Below are 21,238 nucleotides of genomic sequence, written 5' to 3' on the forward strand. Positions count from 1 at the left end.
ACTTCGAAAAAATCAAAAAAGTAATAAAGTAACTGGAAAATTTCTGAAACAGCGCAGAGTAGTTTAGAACCCAGCACAACCCAAATGCACAGGAAAAACTTCGAAAAACACAAAAAAGTAAAAAAATATCTCGAAATCTTCTGATGCAGCGTAGAGTAGTGTAGTTAAGCAGCACAACACATATGCAACATGAGAAACTTCGAAAAACTCAAAACCGTCATAAAATAACTCGAAAACCTCTGAAACAGCGTAGAGTATAGTAGAACACAACATAACACATATGCAACATGAGAAACATGAACAAACTCAAAAACGTAATAAAATAACTCGAAAACCTCTGAAACAGTGTAGAGTATTGTAGAACACAACATAACACATATGCAACATAACTCGAAAACTTCTGAAATAGCGGAGAGTAGTGTAGAACGCAGCACAACACATATGCACCATGAGAAACTTCGAAAAAATCAAAAAAGTAATAAAGTAACTGGAAAATTTCTGAAACAGCGTAGAGTAGTTTAGAACCCAGCACAACCCAAATGCACAGGAAAAACTTCGAAAAACACAAAAAAGTAAAAAAATATCTCGAAATCTTCTGATGCAGCGCAGAGTAGTGTAGTTAAGCAGCACAACACATATGCAACATGAGAAACTTCGAAAAACTCAAAAACGTAATAAAATAACTCGAAAACCTCTGAAACAGCGTAGAGTATAGTAGAACACAACATAACACATATGCAACATGAGAAACATGAACAAACTCAAAAACGTAATAAAATAACTCGAAAACCTCTGAAACAGTGTAGAGTATTGTAGAACACAACATAACACATATGCAACATAACTCGAAAACTTCTGAAACAGCGGAGAGTAGTGTAGAACGCAGCACAACACATATGCACCATGAGAAACTTCGAAAAAATCAAAAAAGTATTAAAGTAACTTGAAAATTTCTGAAAAAGCGTAGAGTAGTTTAGAACCCAGCACAACCCAAATGCACAGGAAAAACTTCGAAAAACACAAAAAAGTAAAAAAATATCTCGAAATCTTCTGATGCAGCGTAGAGTAGTGTAGTTAAGCAGCACAACACATATGCAACATGCGAAACTTCGAAAAACTCAAAAACGTAATAAAATAACTCGAAAACCTCTGAAACAGCGTAGAGTATAGTAGAACACAACATAACACATATGCAACATGAGAAACATGAACAAACTCAAAAACGTAATAAAATAACTCGAAAACCTCTGAAACAGTGTAGAGTATTGTAGAACACAACATAACACATATGCAACATAACTCGAAAACTTCTGAAATAGCGGAGAGTAGTGTAGAACGCAGCACAACACATATGCACCATGAGAAACTTCGAAAAAATCAAAAAAGTAATAAAGTAACTTGAAAATTTCTGAAACAGCGGAGAGTAGTTTAGAACCCAGCACAACCCATATGCAGCAGGAGAATCTTCAACAAACTCCACAAAGTAAAAAAATAACTCGAAATGTTCTGAAGCAGCGCAGACTAGTGTAGTTAAGCAGCACAACACAAATGCAACATGAGAAACATCGAAAAACTCAAGAAAGTAATAAAATAACTAGAAAACCTCTGAAACAGCGAAGAGTAGTGTCGAACGCAGCACAACACATATGCACTATGAGAAACTTCGAAAAACACAAAAAAGTAAAAAAATATCTCGAAATCTTCTGATGCAGCGTAGAGTAGTGTAATTAAGCAGCACAACACATATGCAACATGAGAAACTTCGAAAAACTCAAAACAATGATAAAATAACTTGAAAACTTCTGAAACAGCACAGAGTAGTTCAGAACCCAGCATAACCCATATGCACAGGAAAAACTTCGAAAAACACAAAAAAGTTAAAAAAATAACTCGAAACCTTCTGATGCAGCGTGGAGAAATGTAGAACGCAGCACAACACATATGCAACATGAGAAACTTCGCAAAACACAAAAAAGTAATAAAATAACTCGAAAACTTCTGAAACAGCGGAGAGTAGTTTAGAACCCAGCACAACCCATATGCAGCAGGAGAATCTTCAACAAACTCCACAAAGTAAAAAAATAACTCGAAATGTTCTGAAGCAGCGCAGACTAGTGTAGTTAAGCAGCACAACACAAATGCAACATGAGAAACATCGAAAAACTCAAGAAAGTAATAAAATAACTAGAAAACCTCTGAAACAGCGTAGAGTAGTGTCGAAAGCAGCACAACACATATGCACTATGAGAAACTTCGAAAAACACAAAAAAGTAATAAAATAACTCGAAAACCTCAGAACGAGCGTAGAGTAGATTAGAACGCTGTACAACCCAAATGCACAGGAAAAACTTCGAAAAACACAAAAAAGTAAAAAAATATCTCGAAATCTTCTGATGCAGCGTAGAGTAGTGTAGTTAAGCAGCACAACACATATGCAACATGAGAAATTTCGAAAAACTCAAAAACGTAATAAAATAACTCGAAAACCTCTGAAACAGCGTAGAGTATACTAGAACACAACATAACACATATGCAACATGAGAAACATGAACAAACTCAAAAACGTAATAAAATAACTCGAAAACCTCTGAAACAGTGTAGAGTATTGTAGAACACAACATAACACATATGCAACATAACTCGAAAATTTGTGAAATAGCGGAGAGTAGTGTAGAACGCAGCACAACACATATGCACCATGAGAAACTTCGAAAAAATCAAAAAAGTAATAAAGTAACTTGAAAATTTCTGAAACAGCGTAGAGTAGTTTAGAACCCAGCACAACCCAAATGCACAGGAAAAACTTCGAAAAACAGAAAAAGTAAAAAAATATCTCGAAATCTTCTGATGCAGCGTAGAGTAGTGTAGTTAAGCAGCACAACACATATGCAACATGAGAAACTTCGAAAAACTCAAAAACGTAATAAAATAACTCGAAAACCTCTGAAACAGCGTAGAGTAGAGTAGAACACAACATAACACATATGCAACATGAGAAACATCAACAAACTCAAAAACGTAATAAAATAACTCGAAAACCTCTGAAACAGTGTAGAGTATTGTAGAACACAACATAACACATATGCAACATAACTCGAAAACTTCTGAAATAGCGGAGAGTAGTGTAGAACGCAGCACAACACATATGCACCATGAGAAACTTCGAAAAAATCAAAAAAGTAATAAAGTAACTTGAAAATTTCTGAAACAACGTAGAGTAGTTTAGAACCCAGCACAACCCAAATGCACAGGAAAAACTTCGAAAAACACAAAAAAGTAAAACAATATCTCGAAATCTTCTGATGCAGCGTAGAGTAGTGTAGTTAAGCAGCACAACACATATGCAACATGAGAAACTTCGAAAAACTCAAAAACGTAATAAAATAACTCGAAAACCTCTGAAACAGCGTAGAGTAGAGTAGAACACAACATAACACATATGCAACATGAGAAACATGAACAAACTCAAAAACGTAATAAAATAACTCGAAAACCTCTGAAACAGTGTAGAGTATTGTAGAACACAACATAACACATATGCAACATAACTCGAAAACTTCTGAAATAGCGGAGAGTAATGTAGAACGCAGCACAACCCATATGCACCATGAGAAACTATGAAAAAATCAAAAAAGTAATAAAGTAACTTGAAAATTTCTGAAACAGCGTAGAGTAGTTTAGAACCCAGCACAACCCAAATGCACAGGAAAGACTTCGAAAAACACAAAAAAGTAAAAAAATATCTCGAAATCTTCTGATGCAGCGTAGAGTAGTGTAGTTAAGCAGCACAACACATATGCAACATGAGAAACTTCGAAAAACTCAAAAACGTAATAAAATAACTCGAAAACCTCTGAAACAGCGTGGAGTATAGTAGAACACAACATAACACATATGCAACATGAGAAACATGAACAAACTCAAAAACGTAATAAAATAACTCGAAAACCTCTGAAAGTGTAGAGTATTGTAGAACACAACATAACACATATGCAACATAACTCGAAAACTTGTGAAATAGCGGAGAGTGGTGTAGAACGCAGCACAACACATATGCACCATGAGAAACTTCGAAAAAATCAAAAAAGTAATAAAGTAACTTGAAAATTTCTGAAACAGCGTAGAGTAGTTTAGAACCCAGCACAACCCAAATGCACAGGAAAAACTTTCGAAAAACACAAAAAAGTAAAAAAATATCTCGAAATCTTCTGATGCAGCGTAGAGTAGTGTAGTTAAGCAGCACAACACATATGCAACATGCGAAACTTCGAAAAACTCAAAAACGTAATAAAATAACTCGAAAACCTCTGAAACAGCGTAGAGTATAGTAGAACACAACATAACACATATGCAACATGAGAAACATGAACAAACTCAAAAACGTAATAAATAACTCGAAAACCTCTGAAACAGTGTAGAGTATTGTAGAACACAACATAACACATATGCAACATAACTCGAAAACTTGTGAAATAGCGGAGAGTAGTGTAGAACGCAGCACAACACATATGCACCATGAGAAACTTCGAAAAAATCAAAAAAGTAATAAAGTAACTTGAAAACTTCTGAAACAGCACAGAGTAGTTCAGAACCCAGCATAACCCATATGCACAGGAAAAACTTCGAAAAACACAAAAAAGTTAAAAAAATAACTCGAAACCTTCTGATGCAGCGTGGAGAAATGTAGAACGCAGCACAACACATATGCAACATGAGAAACTTCGAAAAACACAAAAAAGTAATAAAATAACTCGAAAACTTCTGAAACAGCGGAGAGTAGTTTAGAACTCAGCACAACCCATATGCAGCAGGAGAATCTTCAACAAACTCCACAAAGTAAAAAAATAACTCGAAATGTTCTGAAGCAGCGCAGACTAGTGTAGTTAAGCAGCACAACACAAATGCAACATGAGAAACATCGAAAAACTCAAGAAAGTAATAAAATAACTAGAAAACCTCTGAAACAGCGTAGAGTAGTGTCGAACGCAGCACAACACATATGCACTATGAGAAACTTCGAAAAACACAAAAAAGTAATAATATAACTCGAAAACCTCAGAACGAGCGTAGAGTAGATTAGAACGCTGTACAACACATACGCAACATGAGAAAATACGAAAAACTCAAAAACGTAATAAAATAACTCGAAAACCTCTGAAACAGTGCAGAGTATTGTAGAACACAACATAACTCGAAAACTTCTGAAATAGCGGAGAGTAGTATAGAACGCAGCACACACATATGCACCATGAGAAACTTCGAAAAACTCAAAAACGTAATAAAATAACTCGAAAACCTCTGAAACAGCGTAGAGTATAGTAGAACACAATATAACACATATGCAACATGAGAAACATGAACAAACTCAAAAACGTAATAAAATAACTCGAAAACCTCTGAAACAGTGTAGAGTATTGTAGAACACAACATAACACATATGCAACATAACTCGAAAACTTGTGAAATAGCGGAGAGTAGTGTAGAACGCAGCACAACACATATGCACCATGAGAAACTTCGAAAAAATCAAAAAAGTAACTTGAAAATTTCTGAAACAGCGTAGAGTAGTTTAGAACCCAGCACAACCCAAATGCACAGGAAAAACTTCGAAAAACACAAAAAAGTAAAAAAATATCTCGAAATCTTCTGATGCAGCGTAGAGTAGTGTAGTTAAGCAGCACAACACATATGCAACATGAGAAACTTCGAAAAACTCAAAAACGTAATAAAATAACTCGAAAACCTCTGAAACAGCGTAGAGTATAGTAGAACACAACATAACACATATGCAACATGAGAAACATGAACAAACTCAAAAACGTAATAAAATAACTCGAAAACCTCTGAAACAGTGTAGAGTATTGTAGAACACAACATAACACATATGCAACATAACTCGAAAACTTCTGAAATAGCGGAGAGTAGTGTAGAACGCAGCACAACACATATGCACCATGAGAAACTTCGAAAAAATCAAAAAAGTAATAAAGTAACTGGAAAATTTCTGAAACAGCGTAGAGTAGTTTAGAACCCAGCACAACCCAAATGCACAGGACAAAATTTCGAAAAACACAAAAAAGTAAAAAAATATCTCGAAATCTTCTGATGCAGCGTAGAGTAGTGTAGTTAAGCAGCACAACACATATGCAACATGCGAAACTTCGAAAAACTCAAAAACGTAATAAAATAACTCGAAAACCTCTGAAACAGCGTAGAGTATAGTAGAACACAACATAACACATATGCAACATGAGAAACATGAACAAACTCAAAAACGTAATAAAATAACTCGAAAACCTCTGAAAAAGTGTAGAGTATTGTAGAACACAACATAACACATATGCAACATAACTCGAAAACTTCTGAAATAGCGGAGAGTAGTGTAGAACGCAGCACAACACATATGCACCATGAGAAACTTCGAAAAAATCAAAAAAGTAATAAAGTAACTTGAAAATTTCTGAAACAGCGTAGAGTAGTTTAGAACCCAGCACAACCCAAATGCACAGGAAAAACTTCGAATAACACAAAAAAGTAAAAAAATATCTCGAAATCTTCTGATGCAGCGTAGAGTAGTGTAATTAAGCAGCACAACACATATGCAACATGAGAAACTTCGAAAAACTCAAAAAAATGATAAAATAACTTGAAAACTTCTGAAACAGCATAGAGTAGTTTAGAACCCAGCATAACCCATATGCACAGGAAAAACTTCGAATAACACAAAAAAGTTAAAAAAATAACTCGAAACCTTCTGATGCAGCGTGGAGAGATGTAGAACGCAGCACAACACATATGCAACATGAGAAACTTCGCAAAACACAAAAAAGTAATAAAATAACTCGAAAACTTCTGAAACAGCGGAGAGTAGTTTAGAACCCAGCACAACCCATATGCAGCAGGAGAATCTTCAACAAACTCCACAAAGTAAAAAAATAACTCGAAATGTTCTGAAGCAGCGCAGACTAGTGTAGTTAAGCAGCACAACACAAATGCAACATGAGAAACATCGAAAAACTCAAGAAAGTAATAAAATAACTAGAAAACCTCTGAAACAGCGTAGAGTAGTGTCGAACGCAGCACAACACATATGCACTATGAGAAACTTCGAAAAACACAAAAAAGTAATAAAATAACTCGAAAACCTCAGAACGAGCGTAGAGTAGATTAGAACGCTGTACAACACATACGCAACATGAGAAAATACGAAAAACTCAAAAACGTAATAAAATAACTCGAAAACCTCTGAAACAGTGTAGAGTATTGTAGAACACAACATAACTCGAAAACTTCTGAAATAGCGGAGAGTAGTATAGAACGCAGCACAACACATATGCACCATGAGAAACTTCGAAAAAATCAAAAAAGTAATAAAGTAACTTGAAAGTTTCTGAAACAGCGTAGAGTAGTTTAGAACCCAGAACAACCCAAATGCACAGGAAAAACTTCGAAAAACACAAAAAAGTAAAAAAATATCTCGAAATCTTCTGATGCAGCGTAGAGTAGTGTAGTTAAGCAGCACAACACATATGCAACATGCGAAACTTCGAAAAACTCAAAAACGTCAGAAAATAACTCGAAAACCTCGGAAACAGCGTAGAGTAGAGTAGAACACAACATAACACATATGCAACATGAGAAACATCAACAAACTCAAAAACGTAATAAAATAACTCGAAAACCTCTGAAACAGTGTAGAGTATTGTAGAACACAACATAACACATATGCAACATAACTCGAAAACTTGTGAAATAGCGGAGAGTAGTGTAGAACGCAGCACAACACATATGCACCATGAGAAACTTCGAAAAAATCAAAAAAGTAATAAAGTAACTTGAAAATTTCTGAAACAGCGTAGAGTAGTTTAGAACCCAGCACAACCCAAATGCACAGGAAAAACTTTCGAAAAACACAAAAAAGTAAAAAAATATCTCGAAATCTTCTGATGCAGCGTAGAGTAGTGTAGTTAAGCAGCACAACACATATGCAACATGCGAAACTTCGAAAAACTCAAAAACGTAATAAAATAACTCGAAAACCTCTGAAACAGCGTAGAGTATAGTAGAACACAACATAACACATATGCAACATGAGAAACATGAACAAACTCAAAAACGTAATAAATAACTCGAAAACCTCTGAAACAGTGTAGAGTATTGTAGAACACAACATAACACATATGCAACATAACTCGAAAACTTGTGAAATAGCGGAGAGTAGTGTAGAACGCAGCACAACACATATGCACCATGAGAAACTTCGAAAAAATCAAAAAAGTAATAAAGTAACTTGAAAATTTCTGAAACAGCGTAGAGTAGTTTAGAACCCAGCTCAACCCAAATGCACAGGAAAAACTTCGAAAAACACAAAAAAGTAAAAAAATATCTCGAAATCTTCTGATGCAGCGTAGAGTAGTGTAGTTAAGCAGCACAACACATATGCAACATGAGAAACTTCGAAAAACTCAAAAAAATGATAAAATAACTTGAAAACTTCTGAAACAGCACAGAGTAGTTCAGAACCCAGCATAACCCATATGCACAGGAAAAACTTCGAAAAACACAAAAAAGTTAAAAAAATAACTCGAAACCTTCTGATGCAGCGTGGAGAAATGTAGAACGCAGCACAACACATATGCAACATGAGAAACTTCGAAAAACACAAAAAAGTAATAAAATAACTCGAAAACTTCTGAAACAGCGGAGAGTAGTTTAGAACTCAGCACAACCCATATGCAGCAGGAGAATCTTCAACAAACTCCACAAAGTAAAAAAATAACTCGAAATGTTCTGAAGCAGCGCAGACTAGTGTAGTTAAGCAGCACAACACAAATGCAACATGAGAAACATCGAAAAACTCAAGAAAGTAATAAAATAACTAGAAAACCTCTGAAACAGCGTAGAGTAGTGTCGAACGCAGCACAACACATATGCACTATGAGAAACTTCGAAAAACACAAAAAAGTAATAATATAACTCGAAAACCTCAGAACGAGCGTAGAGTAGATTAGAACGCTGTACAACACATACGCAACATGAGAAAATACGAAAAACTCAAAAACGTAATAAAATAACTCGAAAACCTCTGAAACAGTGCAGAGTATTGTAGAACACAACATAACTCGAAAACTTCTGAAATAGCGGAGAGTAGTATAGAACGCAGCACACACATATGCACCATGACCCATGAGAAACTTCGAAAAACTCAAAAACGTAATAAAATAACTCGAAAACCTCTGAAACAGCGTAGAGTATAGTAGAACACAATATAACACATATGCAACATGAGAAACATGAACAAACTCAAAAACGTAATAAAATAACTCGAAAACCTCTGAAACAGTGTAGAGTATTGTAGAACACAACATAACACATATGCAACATAACTCGAAAACTTGTGAAATAGCGGAGAGTAGTGTAGAACGCAGCACAACACATATGCACCATGAGAAACTTCGAAAAAATCAAAAAAGTAACTTGAAAATTTCTGAAACAGCGTAGAGTAGTTTAGAACCCAGCACAACCCAAATGCACAGGAAAAACTTCGAAAAACACAAAAAAGTAAAAAAATATCTCGAAATCTTCTGATGCAGCGTAGAGTAGTGTAGTTAAGCAGCACAACACATATGCAACATGAGAAACTTCGAAAAACTCAAAAACGTAATAAAATAACTCGAAAACCTCTGAAACAGCGTAGAGTATAGTAGAACACAACATAACACATATGCAACATGAGAAACATGAACAAACTCAAAAACGTAATAAAATAACTCGAAAACCTCTGAAACAGTGTAGAGTATTGTAGAACACAACATAACACATATGCAACATAACTCGAAAACTTCTGAAATAGCGGAGAGTAGTGTAGAACGCAGCACAACACATATGCACCATGAGAAACTTCGAAAAAATCAAAAAAGTAATAAAGTAACTGGAAAATTTCTGAAACAGCGTAGAGTAGTTTAGAACCCAGCACAACCCAAATGCACAGGACAAAATTTCGAAAAACACAAAAAAGTAAAAAAATATCTCGAAATCTTCTGATGCAGCGTAGTTAAGCAGCACAACACATATGCAACATGCGAAACTTCGAAAAACTCAAAAACGTAATAAAATAACTCGAAAACCTCTGAAACAGCGTAGAGTATAGTAGAACACAACATAACACATATGCAACATGAGAAACATGAACAAACTCAAAAACGTAATAAAATAACTCGAAAACCTCTGAAAAAGTGTAGAGTATTGTAGAACACAACATAACACATATGCAACATAACTCGAAAACTTCTGAAATAGCGGAGAGTAGTGTAGAACGCAGCACAACACATATGCACCATGAGAAACTTCGAAAAAATCAAAAAAGTAATAAAGTAACTTGAAAATTTCTGAAACAGCGTAGAGTAGTTTAGAACCCAGCACAACCCAAATGCACAGGAAAAACTTCGAATAACACAAAAAAGTAAAAAAATATCTCGAAATCTTCTGATGCAGCGTAGAGTAGTGTAATTAAGCAGCACAACACATATGCAACATGAGAAACTTCGAAAAACTCAAAAAAATGATAAAATAACTTGAAAACTTCTGAAACAGCATAGAGTAGTTTAGAACCCAGCATAACCCATATGCACAGGAAAAACTTCGAATAACACAAAAAAGTTAAAAAAATAACTCGAAACCTTCTGATGCAGCGTGGAGAGATGTAGAACGCAGCACAACACATATGCAACATGAGAAACTTCGCAAAACACAAAAAAGTAATAAAATAACTCGAAAACTTCTGAAACAGCGGAGAGTAGTTTAGAACCCAGCACAACCCATATGCAGCAGGAGAATCTTCAACAAACTCCACAAAGTAAAAAAATAACTCGAAATGTTCTGAAGCAGCGCAGACTAGTGTAGTTAAGCAGCACAACACAAATGCAACATGAGAAACATCGAAAAACTCAAGAAAGTAATAAAATAACTAGAAAACCTCTGAAACAGCGTAGAGTAGTGTCGAACGCAGCACAACACATATGCACTATGAGAAACTTCGAAAAACACAAAAAAGTAATAAAATAACTCGAAAACCTCAGAACGAGCGTAGAGTAGATTAGAACGCTGTACAACACATACGCAACATGAGAAAATACGAAAAACTCAAAAACGTAATAAAATAACTCGAAAACCTCTGAAACAGTGTAGAGTATTGTAGAACACAACATAACTCGAAAACTTCTGAAATAGCGGAGAGTAGTATAGAACGCAGCACAACACATATGCACCATGAGAAACTTCGAAAAAATCAAAAAAGTAATAAAGTAACTTGAAAGTTTCTGAAACAGCGTAGAGTAGTTTAGAACCCAGAACAACCCAAATGCACAGGAAAAACTTCAAAAACACAAAAAAGTAAAAAAATATCTCGAAATCTTCTGATGCAGCGTAGAGTAGTGTAGTTAAGCAGCACAACACATATGCAACATGAGAAACTTCGAAAAACTCAAAAACGTCATAAAATAACTCGAAAACCTCTGAAACAGCGTAGAGTAGAGTAGAACACAACATAACACATATGCAACATGAGAAACATGAACAAACTCAAAAACGTAATAAAATAACTCGAAAACCTCTGAAACAGTGTAGAGTATTGTAGAACACAACATAACACATATGCAACATAACTCGAAATTTTCTGAAATAGCGGAGAGTAGTGTAGAACGCAGCACAACAAATATGCACCATGAGAAACTTCGAAAAAATCAAAAAAGTAATAAAGTAACTTGAAAATTTCTGAAACAGCGTAGAGTAGTTTAGAACCCAGCACAACCCAAATGCACAGGAAAAACTTCGAAAAACACAAAAAAGTAAAAAAATATCTCGAAATCTTCTGATGCAGCGTAGAGTAGTGTAGTTAAGCAGCACAACACATATGCAACATGCGAAACTTCGAAAAACTCAAAAACGTCAGAAAATAACTCGAAAACCTCGGAAACAGCGTAGAGTAGAGTAGAACACAACATAACACATATGCAACATGAGAAACATCAACAAACTCAAAAACGTAATAAAATAACTCGAAAACCTCTGAAACAGTGTAGAGTATTGTAGAACACAACATAACACATATGCAACATAACTCGAAAACTTCTGAAATAGCGGAGAGTAATGTAGAACGCAGCACAACCCATATGCACCATGAGAAACTATGAAAAAATCAAAAAAGTAATAAAGTAACTTGAAAATTTCTGAAACAGCGTAGAGTAGTTTAGAACCCAGCACAACCCAAATGCACAGGAAAGACTTCGAAAAACACAAAAAAGTAAAAAAATATCTCGAAATCTTCTGATGCAGCGTAGAGTAGTGTAGTTAAGCAGCACAACACATATGCAACATGAGAAACTTCGAAAAACTCAAAAACGTAATAAAATAACTCGAAAACCTCTGAAACAGCGTGGAGTATAGTAGAACACAACATAACACATATGCAACATGAGAAACATGAACAAACTCAAAAACGTAATAAAATAACTCGAAAACCTCTGAAAGTGTAGAGTATTGTAGAACACAACATAACACATATGCAACATAACTCGAAAACTTGTGAAATAGCGGAGAGTAGTGTAGAACGCAGCACAACACATATGCACCATGAGAAACTTCGAAAAAATCAAAAAAGTAATAAAGTAACTTGAAAGTTTCAGAAACAGCGTAGAGTAGTTTAGAACCCAGCACAACCCAAATGCACAGGAAAAACTTTCGAAAAACACAAAAAAGTAAAAAAATATCTCGAAATCTTCTGATGCAGCGTAGAGTAGTGTAGTTAAGCAGCACAACACATATGCAACATGCGAAACTTCGAAAAACTCAAAAACGTAATAAAATAACTCGAAAACCTCTGAAACAGCGTAGAGTATAGTAGAACACAACATAACACATATGCAACATGAGAAACATGAACAAACTCAAAAACGTAATAAATAACTCGAAAACCTCTGAAACAGTGTAGAGTATTGTAGAACACAACATAACACATATGCAACATAACTCGAAAACTTGTGAAATAGCGGAGAGTAGTGTAGAACGCAGCACAACACATATGCACCATGAGAAACTTCGAAAAAATCAAAAAAGTAATAAAGTAACTTGAAAATTTCTGAAACAGCGTAGAGTAGTTTAGAACCCAGCTCAACCCAAATGCACAGGAAAAACTTCGAAAAACACAAAAAAGTAAAAAAATATCTCGAAATCTTCTGATGCAGCGTAGAGTAGTGTAGTTAAGCAGCACAACACATATGCAACATGAGAAACTTCGAAAAACTCAAAAAAATGATAAAATAACTTGAAAACTTCTGAAACAGCACAGAGTAGTTCAGAACCCAGCATAACCCATATGCACAGGAAAAACTTCGAAAAACACAAAAAAGTTAAAAAAATAACTCGAAACCTTCTGATGCAGCGTGGAGAAATGTAGAACGCAGCACAACACATATGCAACATGAGAAACTTCGAAAAACACAAAAAAGTAATAAAATAACTCGAAAACTTCTGAAACAGCGGAGAGTAGTTTAGAACTCAGCACAACCCATATGCAGCAGGAGAATCTTCAACAAACTCCACAAAGTAAAAAAATAACTCGAAATGTTCTGAAGCAGCGCAGACTAGTGTAGTTAAGCAGCACAACACAAATGCAACATGAGAAACATCGAAAAACTCAAGAAAGTAATAAAATAACTAGAAAACCTCTGAAACAGCGTAGAGTAGTGTCGAACGCAGCACAACACATATGCACTATGAGAAACTTCGAAAAACACAAAAAAGTAATAATATAACTCGAATACCTCAGAACGAGCGTAGAGTAGATTAGAACGCTGTACAACACATACGCAACATGAGAAAATACGAAAAACTCAAAAACGTAATAAAATAACTCGAAAACCTCTGAAACAGTGCACAGTATTGTAGAACACAACATAACTCGAAAACTTCTGAAATAGCGGAGAGTAGTATAGAACGCAGCACACACATATGCACCATGACCCATGAGAAACTTCGAAAAACTCAAAAACGTAATAAAATAACTCGAAAACCTCTGAAACAGCGTAGAGTATAGTAGAACACAATATAACACATATGCAACATGAGAAACATGAACAAACTCAAAAACGTAATAAAATAACTCGAAAACCTCTGAAACAGTGTAGAGTATTGTAGAACACAACATAACACATATGCAACATAACTCGAAAACTTGTGAAATAGCGGAGAGTAGTGTAGAAAGCAGCACAACACATATGCACCATGAGAAACTTCGAAAAAATCAAAAAAGTAACTTGAAAATTTCTGAAACAGCGTAGAGTAGTTTAGAACCCAGCACAACCCAAATGCACAGGAAAAACTTCGAAAAACACAAAAAAGTAAAAAAATATCTCGAAATCTTCTGATGCAGCGTAGAGTAGTGTAGTTAAGCAGCACAACACATATGCAACATGAGAAACTTCGAAAAACTCAAAAACGTAATAAAATAACTCGAAAACCTCTGAAACAGCGTAGAGTATAGTAGAACACAACATAACACATATGCAACATGAGAAACATGAACAAACTCAAAAACGTAATAAAATAACTCGAAAACCTCTGAAACAGTGTAGAGTATTGTAGAACACAACATAACACATATGCAACATAACTCGAAAACTTCTGAAATAGCGGAGAGTAGTGTAGAACGCAGCACAACACATATGCACCATGAGAAACTTCGAAAAAATCAAAAAAGTAATAAAGTAACTGGAAAATTTCTGAAACAGCGTAGAGTAGTTTAGAACCCAGCACAACCCAAATGCACAGGACAAAATTTCGAAAAACACAAAAAAGTAAAAAAATATCTCGAAATCTTCTGATGCAGCGTAGAGTAGTGTAGTTAAGCAGCACAACACATATGCAACATGCGAAACTTCGAAAAACTCAAAAACGTAATAAAATAACTCGAAAACCTCTGAAACAGCGTAGAGTATAGTAGAACACAACATAACACATATGCAACATGAGAAACATGAACAAACTCAAAAACGTAATAAAATAACTCGAAAACCTCTGAAAAAGTGTAGAGTATTGTAGAACACAACATAACACATATGCAACATAACTCGAAAACTTCTGAAATAGCGGAGAGTAGTGTAGAACGCAGCACAACACATATGCACCATGAGAAACTATGAAAAAATCAAAAAAGTAATAAAGTAACTTGAAAATTTCTGAAACAGCGTAGAGTAGTTTAGAACCCAGCACAACCCAAATGCACAGGAAAGACTTCGAAAAACACAAAAAAGTAAAAAAATATCTCGAAATCTTCTGATGCAGCGTAGAGTAGTGTAGTTAAGCAGCACAACACATATGCAACATGAGAAACTTCGAAAAACTCAAAAACGTAATAAAATAACTCGAAAACCTCTGAAACAGCGTAGAGTATAGTAGAACACAACATAACACATATGCAACATAACTCGAAAACTTGTGAAATAGCGGAGAGTAGTGTAGAACGCAGCACAACACATATGCACCATGAGAAACTTCGAAAAAATCAAAAAAGTAATAAAGTAACTTGAAAATTTCTGAAACAGCGTAGAGTAGTTTAGAACCCAGCACAACCCAAATGCACAGGAAAAACTTTCGAAAAACACAAAAAAGTAAAAAAATATCTCGAAATCTTCTGATGCAGCGTAGAGTAGTGTAGTTAAGCAGCACAACACATATGCAACATGAGAAACATGAACAAACTCAAAAACGTAATAAATAACTCGAAAACCTCTGAAACAGTGTAGAGTATTGTAGAACACAACATAACACATATGCAACATAACTCGAAAACTTGTGAAATAGCGGAGAGTAGTGTAGAACGCAGCACAACACATATGCACCATGAGAAACTTCGAAAAAATCAAAAAAGTAATAAAGTAACTTGAAAATTTCTGAAACAGCGTAGAGTAGTTTAGAACCCAGCTCAACCCAAATGCACAGGAAAAACTTCGAAAAACACAAAAAAGTAAAAAAATATCTCGAAATCTTCTGATGCAGCGTAGAGTAGTGTAGTTAAGCAGCACAACACATATGCAACATGAGAAACTTCGAAAAACTCAAAAAAATGATAAAATAACTTGAAAACTTCTGAAACAGCACAGAGTAGTTCAGAACCCAGCATAACCCATATGCACAGGAAAAACTTCGAAAAACACAAAAAAGTTAAAAAAATAACTCGAAACCTTCTGATGCAGCGTGGAGAAATGTAGAACGCAGCACAACACATATGCAACATGAGAAACTTCGAAAAACACAAAAAAATGATAAAATAACTCGAAAACTTCTGAAACAGCGGAGAGTAGTTTAGAACTCAGCACAACCCATATGCAGCAGGAGAATCTTCAACAAACTCCACAAAGTAAAAAAATAACTCGAAATGTTCTGAAGCAGCGCAGACTAGTGTAGTTAAGCAGCACAACACAAATGCAACATGAGAAACATCGAAAAACTCAAGAAAGTAATAAAATAACTAGAAAACCTCTGAAACAGCGTAGAGTAGTGTCGAACGCAGCACAACACATATGCACTATGAGAAACTTCGAAAAACACAAAAAAGTAATAATATAACTCGAAAACCTCAGAACGAGCGTAGAGTAGATTAGAACGCTGTACAACACATACGCAACATGAGAAAATACGAAAAACTCAAAAACGTAATAAAATAACTCGAAAACCTCTGAAACAGTGCAGAGTATTGTAGAACACAACATAACTCGAAAACTTCTGAAATAGCGGAGAGTAGTATAGAACGCAGCACACACATATGCACCATGACCCATGAGAAACTTCGAAAAACTCAAAAACGTAATAAAATAACTCGAAAACCTCTGAAACAGCGTAGAGTATAGTAGAACACAATATAACACATATGCAACATGAGAAACATGAACAAACTCAAAAACGTAATAAAATAACTCGAAAACCTCTGAAACAGTGTAGAGTATTGTAGAACACAACATAACACATATGCAACATAACTCGAAAACTTGTGAAATAGCGGAGAGTAGTGTAGAACGCAGCACAACACATATGCACCATGAGAAACTTCGAAAAAATCAAAAAAGTAACTTGAAAATTTCTGAAACAGCGTAGAGTAGTTTAGAACCCAGCACAACCCAAATGCACAGGAAAAACTTCGAAAAACACAAAAAAGTAAAAAAATATCTCGAAATCTTCTGATGCAGCGTAGAGTAGTGTAGTTAAGCAGCACAACACATATGCAACATGAGAAACTTCGAAAAACTCAAAAACGTAATAAAATAACTCGAAAACCTCTGAAACAGCGTAGAGTATAGTAGAACACAACATAACACATATGCAACATGAGAAACATGAACAAACTCAAAAACGTAATAAAATAACTCGAAAACCTCTGAAACAGTGTAGAGTATTGTAGAACACAACATAACACATATGCAACATAACTCGAAAACTTCTGAAATAGCGGAGAGTAGTGTAGAACGCAGCACAACACATATGCACCATGAGAAACTTCGAAAAAATCAAAAAAGTAATAAAGTAACTGGAAAATTTCTGAAACAGCGTAGAGTAGTTTAGAACCCAGCACAACCCAAATGCACAGGACAAAATTTCGAAAAACACAAAAAAGTAAAAAAATATCTCGAAATCTTCTGATGCAGCGTAGAGTAGTGTAGTTAAGCAGCACAACACATATGCAACATGCGAAACTTCGAAAAACTCAAAAACGTAATAAAATAACTCGAAAACCTCTGAAACAGCGTAGAGTATAGTAGAACACAACATAACACATATGCAACATGAGAAACATGAACAAACTCAAAAACGTAATAAAATAACTCGAAAACCTCTGAAAAAGTGTAGAGTATTGTAGAACACAACATAACACATATGCAACATAACTCGAAAACTTCTGAAATAGCGGAGAGTAGTGTAGAACGCAGCACAACACATATGCACCATGAGAAACTTCCAAAAAATCAAAAAAGTAATAAAGTAACTTGAAAATTTCTGAAACAGCGTAGAGTAGTTTAGAACCCAGCACAACCCAAATGCACAGGAAAAACTTCGAATAACACAAAAAAGTAAAAAAATATCTCGAAATCTTCTGATGCAGCGTAGAGTAGTGTAATTAAGCAGCACAACACATATGCAACATGAGAAACTTCGAAAAACTCAAAAAAATGATAAAATAACTTGAAAACTTCTGAAACAGCATAGAGTAGTTTAGAACCCAGCATAACCCATATGCACAGGAAAAACTTCGAAAAACACAAAAAAGTTAAAAAAATAACTCGAAACCTTCTGATGCAGCGTGGAGAGATGTAGAACGGAGCACAACACATATGCAACATGAGAAACTTCGCAAAACACAAAAAAGTAATAAAATAACTCGAAAACTTCTGAAACAGCGGAGAGTAGTTTAGAACCCAGCACAACCCATATGCAGCAGGAGAATCTTCAACAAACTCCACAAAGTAAAAAAATAACTCGAAATGTTCTGAAGCAGCGCAGACTAGTGTAGTTAAGCAGCACAACACAAATGCAACATGAGAAACATCGAAAAACTCAAGAAAGTAATAAAATAACTAGAAAACCTCTGAAACAGCGTAGAGTAGTGTCGAACGCAGCACAACACATATGCACTATGAGAAACTTCGAAAAACACAAAAAAGTAATAAAATAACTCGAAAACCTCAGAACGAGCGTAGAGTAGATTAGAACGCTGTACAACACATACGCAACATGAGAAAATACGAAAAACTCAAAAACGTAATAAAATAACTCGAAAACCTCTGAAACAGTGTAGAGTATTGTAGAACACAACATAACTCGAAAACTTCTGAAATAGCGGAGAGTAGTATAGAACGCAGCACAACACATATGCACCATGAGAAACTTCGAAAAAATCAAAAAAGTAATAAAGTAACTTGAAAGTTTCTGAAACAGCGTAGAGTAGTTTAGAACCCAGAACAACCCAAATGCACAGGAAAAACTTCGAAAAACACAAAAAAGTAAAAAAATATCTCGAAATCTTCTGATGCAGCGTAGAGTAGTGTAGTTAAGCAGCACAACACATATGCAACATGAGAAACTTCGAAAAACTCAAAAACGTCATAAAATAACTCGAAAACCTCTGAAACAGCGTAGAGTAGAGTAGAACACAACATAACACATATGCAACATGAGAAACATGAACAAACTCAAAAACGTAATAAAATAACTCGAAAACCTCTGAAACAGTGTAGAGTATTGTAGAACACAACATAACACATATGCAACATAACTCGAAATTTTCTGAAATAGCGGAGAGTAGTGTAGAACGCAGCACAACACATATGCACCATGAGAAACTTCGAAAAAATCAAAAAAGTAATAAAGTAACTTGAAAATTTCTGAAACAGCGTAGAGTAGTTTAGAACCCAGCACAACCCAAATGCACAGGAAAAACTTCGAAAAACACAAAAAAGTAAAAAAATATCTCGAAATCTTCTGATGCAGCGTAGAGTAGTGTAGTTAAGCAGCACAACACATATGCAACATGCGAAACTTCGAAAAACTCAAAAACGTCAGAAAATAACTCGAAAACCTCGGAAACAGCGTAGAGTAGAGTAGAACACAACATAACACATATGCAACATGAGAAACATCAACAAACTCAAAAACGTAATAAAATAACTCGAAAACCTCTGAAACAGTGTAGAGTATTGTAGAACACAACATAACACATATGCAACATAACTCGAAAACTTCTGAAATAGCGGAGAGTAGTGTAGAACGCAGCACAACACATATGCACCATGAGAAACTTCGAAAAAATCAAAAAAGTAATAAAGTAACTTGAAAGTTTCTGAAACAGCGTAGAGTAGTTTAGAACCCAGCACAACCCAAATGCACAGGAAAAACTTCGAAAAACACAAAAAAGTAAAAAAATATCTCGAAATCTTCTGATGCAGCGTAGAGTAGTGTAGTTAAGCAGCACAACACATATGCAACATGAGAAACTTCGAAAAACTCAAAAACGTAATAAAATAACTCGAAAACCTCTGAAACAGCGTAGAGTAGAGTAGAACACAACATAACACATATGCAACATAAGAAACATGAACAAACTCAAAAACGTAATAAAATAACTCGAAAACCTCTGAAACAGTGTAGAGTATTGTAGAACACAACATAACACATATGCAACATAACTCGAAAACTTCTGAAATAGCGGAGAGTAGTGTAGAACGCAGCACAACACATATGCACCATGAGAAACTTCGAAAAAATCAAAAAAGTAATAAAGTAACTTGAAAATTTCTGAAACAGCGTAGAGTAGTTTAGAACCCAGCACAACCCAAATGCAGCAGGAGAATCTTCAACAAACTCCACAAAGTAAAAAAATAACTCGAAATGTTCTGAAGCAGCGCAGACTAGTGTAGTTAAGCAGCACAACACAAATGCAACATGAGAAACATCGAAAAACTCAAGAAAGTAATAAAATAACTAGAAAACCTCTGAAACAGCGTAGAGTAGTGTCGAACGCAGCACAACACATATGCACTATGAGAAACTTCGAAAAACACAAAAAAGTAATAATATAACTCGAAAACCTCAGAACGAGCGTAGAGTAGATTAGAACGCTGTACAACACATACGCAACATGAGAAAATACGAAAAACTCAAAAACGTAATAAAATAACTCGAAAACCTCTGAAACAGTGCAGAGTATTGTAGAACACAACATAACTCGAAAACTTCTGAAATAGCGGAGAGTAGTATAGAACGCAGCACACACATATGCACCATGACCCATGAGAAACTTCGAAAAACTCAAAAACGTAATAAAATAACTCGAAAACCTCTGAAACAGCGTAGAGTATAGTAGAACACAATATAACACATATGCAACATGAGAAACATGAACAAACTCAAAAACGTAATAAAATAACTCGAAAACCTCTGAAACAGTGTAGAGTATTGTAGAACACAACATAACACATATGCAACATAACTCGAAAACTTGTGAAATAGCGGAGAGTAGTGTAGAACGCAGCACAACACATATGCACCATGAGAAACTTCGAAAAAATCAAAAAAGTAACTTGAAAATTTCTGAAACAGCGTAGAGTAGTTTAGAACCCAGCACAACCCAAATGCACAGGAAAAACTTCGAAAAACACAAAAAAGTAAAAAAATATCTCGAAATCTTCTGATG

Source organism: Pristiophorus japonicus, chromosome 10 (assembly GCF_044704955.1).
Source record: "Pristiophorus japonicus isolate sPriJap1 chromosome 10, sPriJap1.hap1, whole genome shotgun sequence".
NCBI classification, from domain to species: Eukaryota; Metazoa; Chordata; class Chondrichthyes; family Pristiophoridae; genus Pristiophorus; species Pristiophorus japonicus.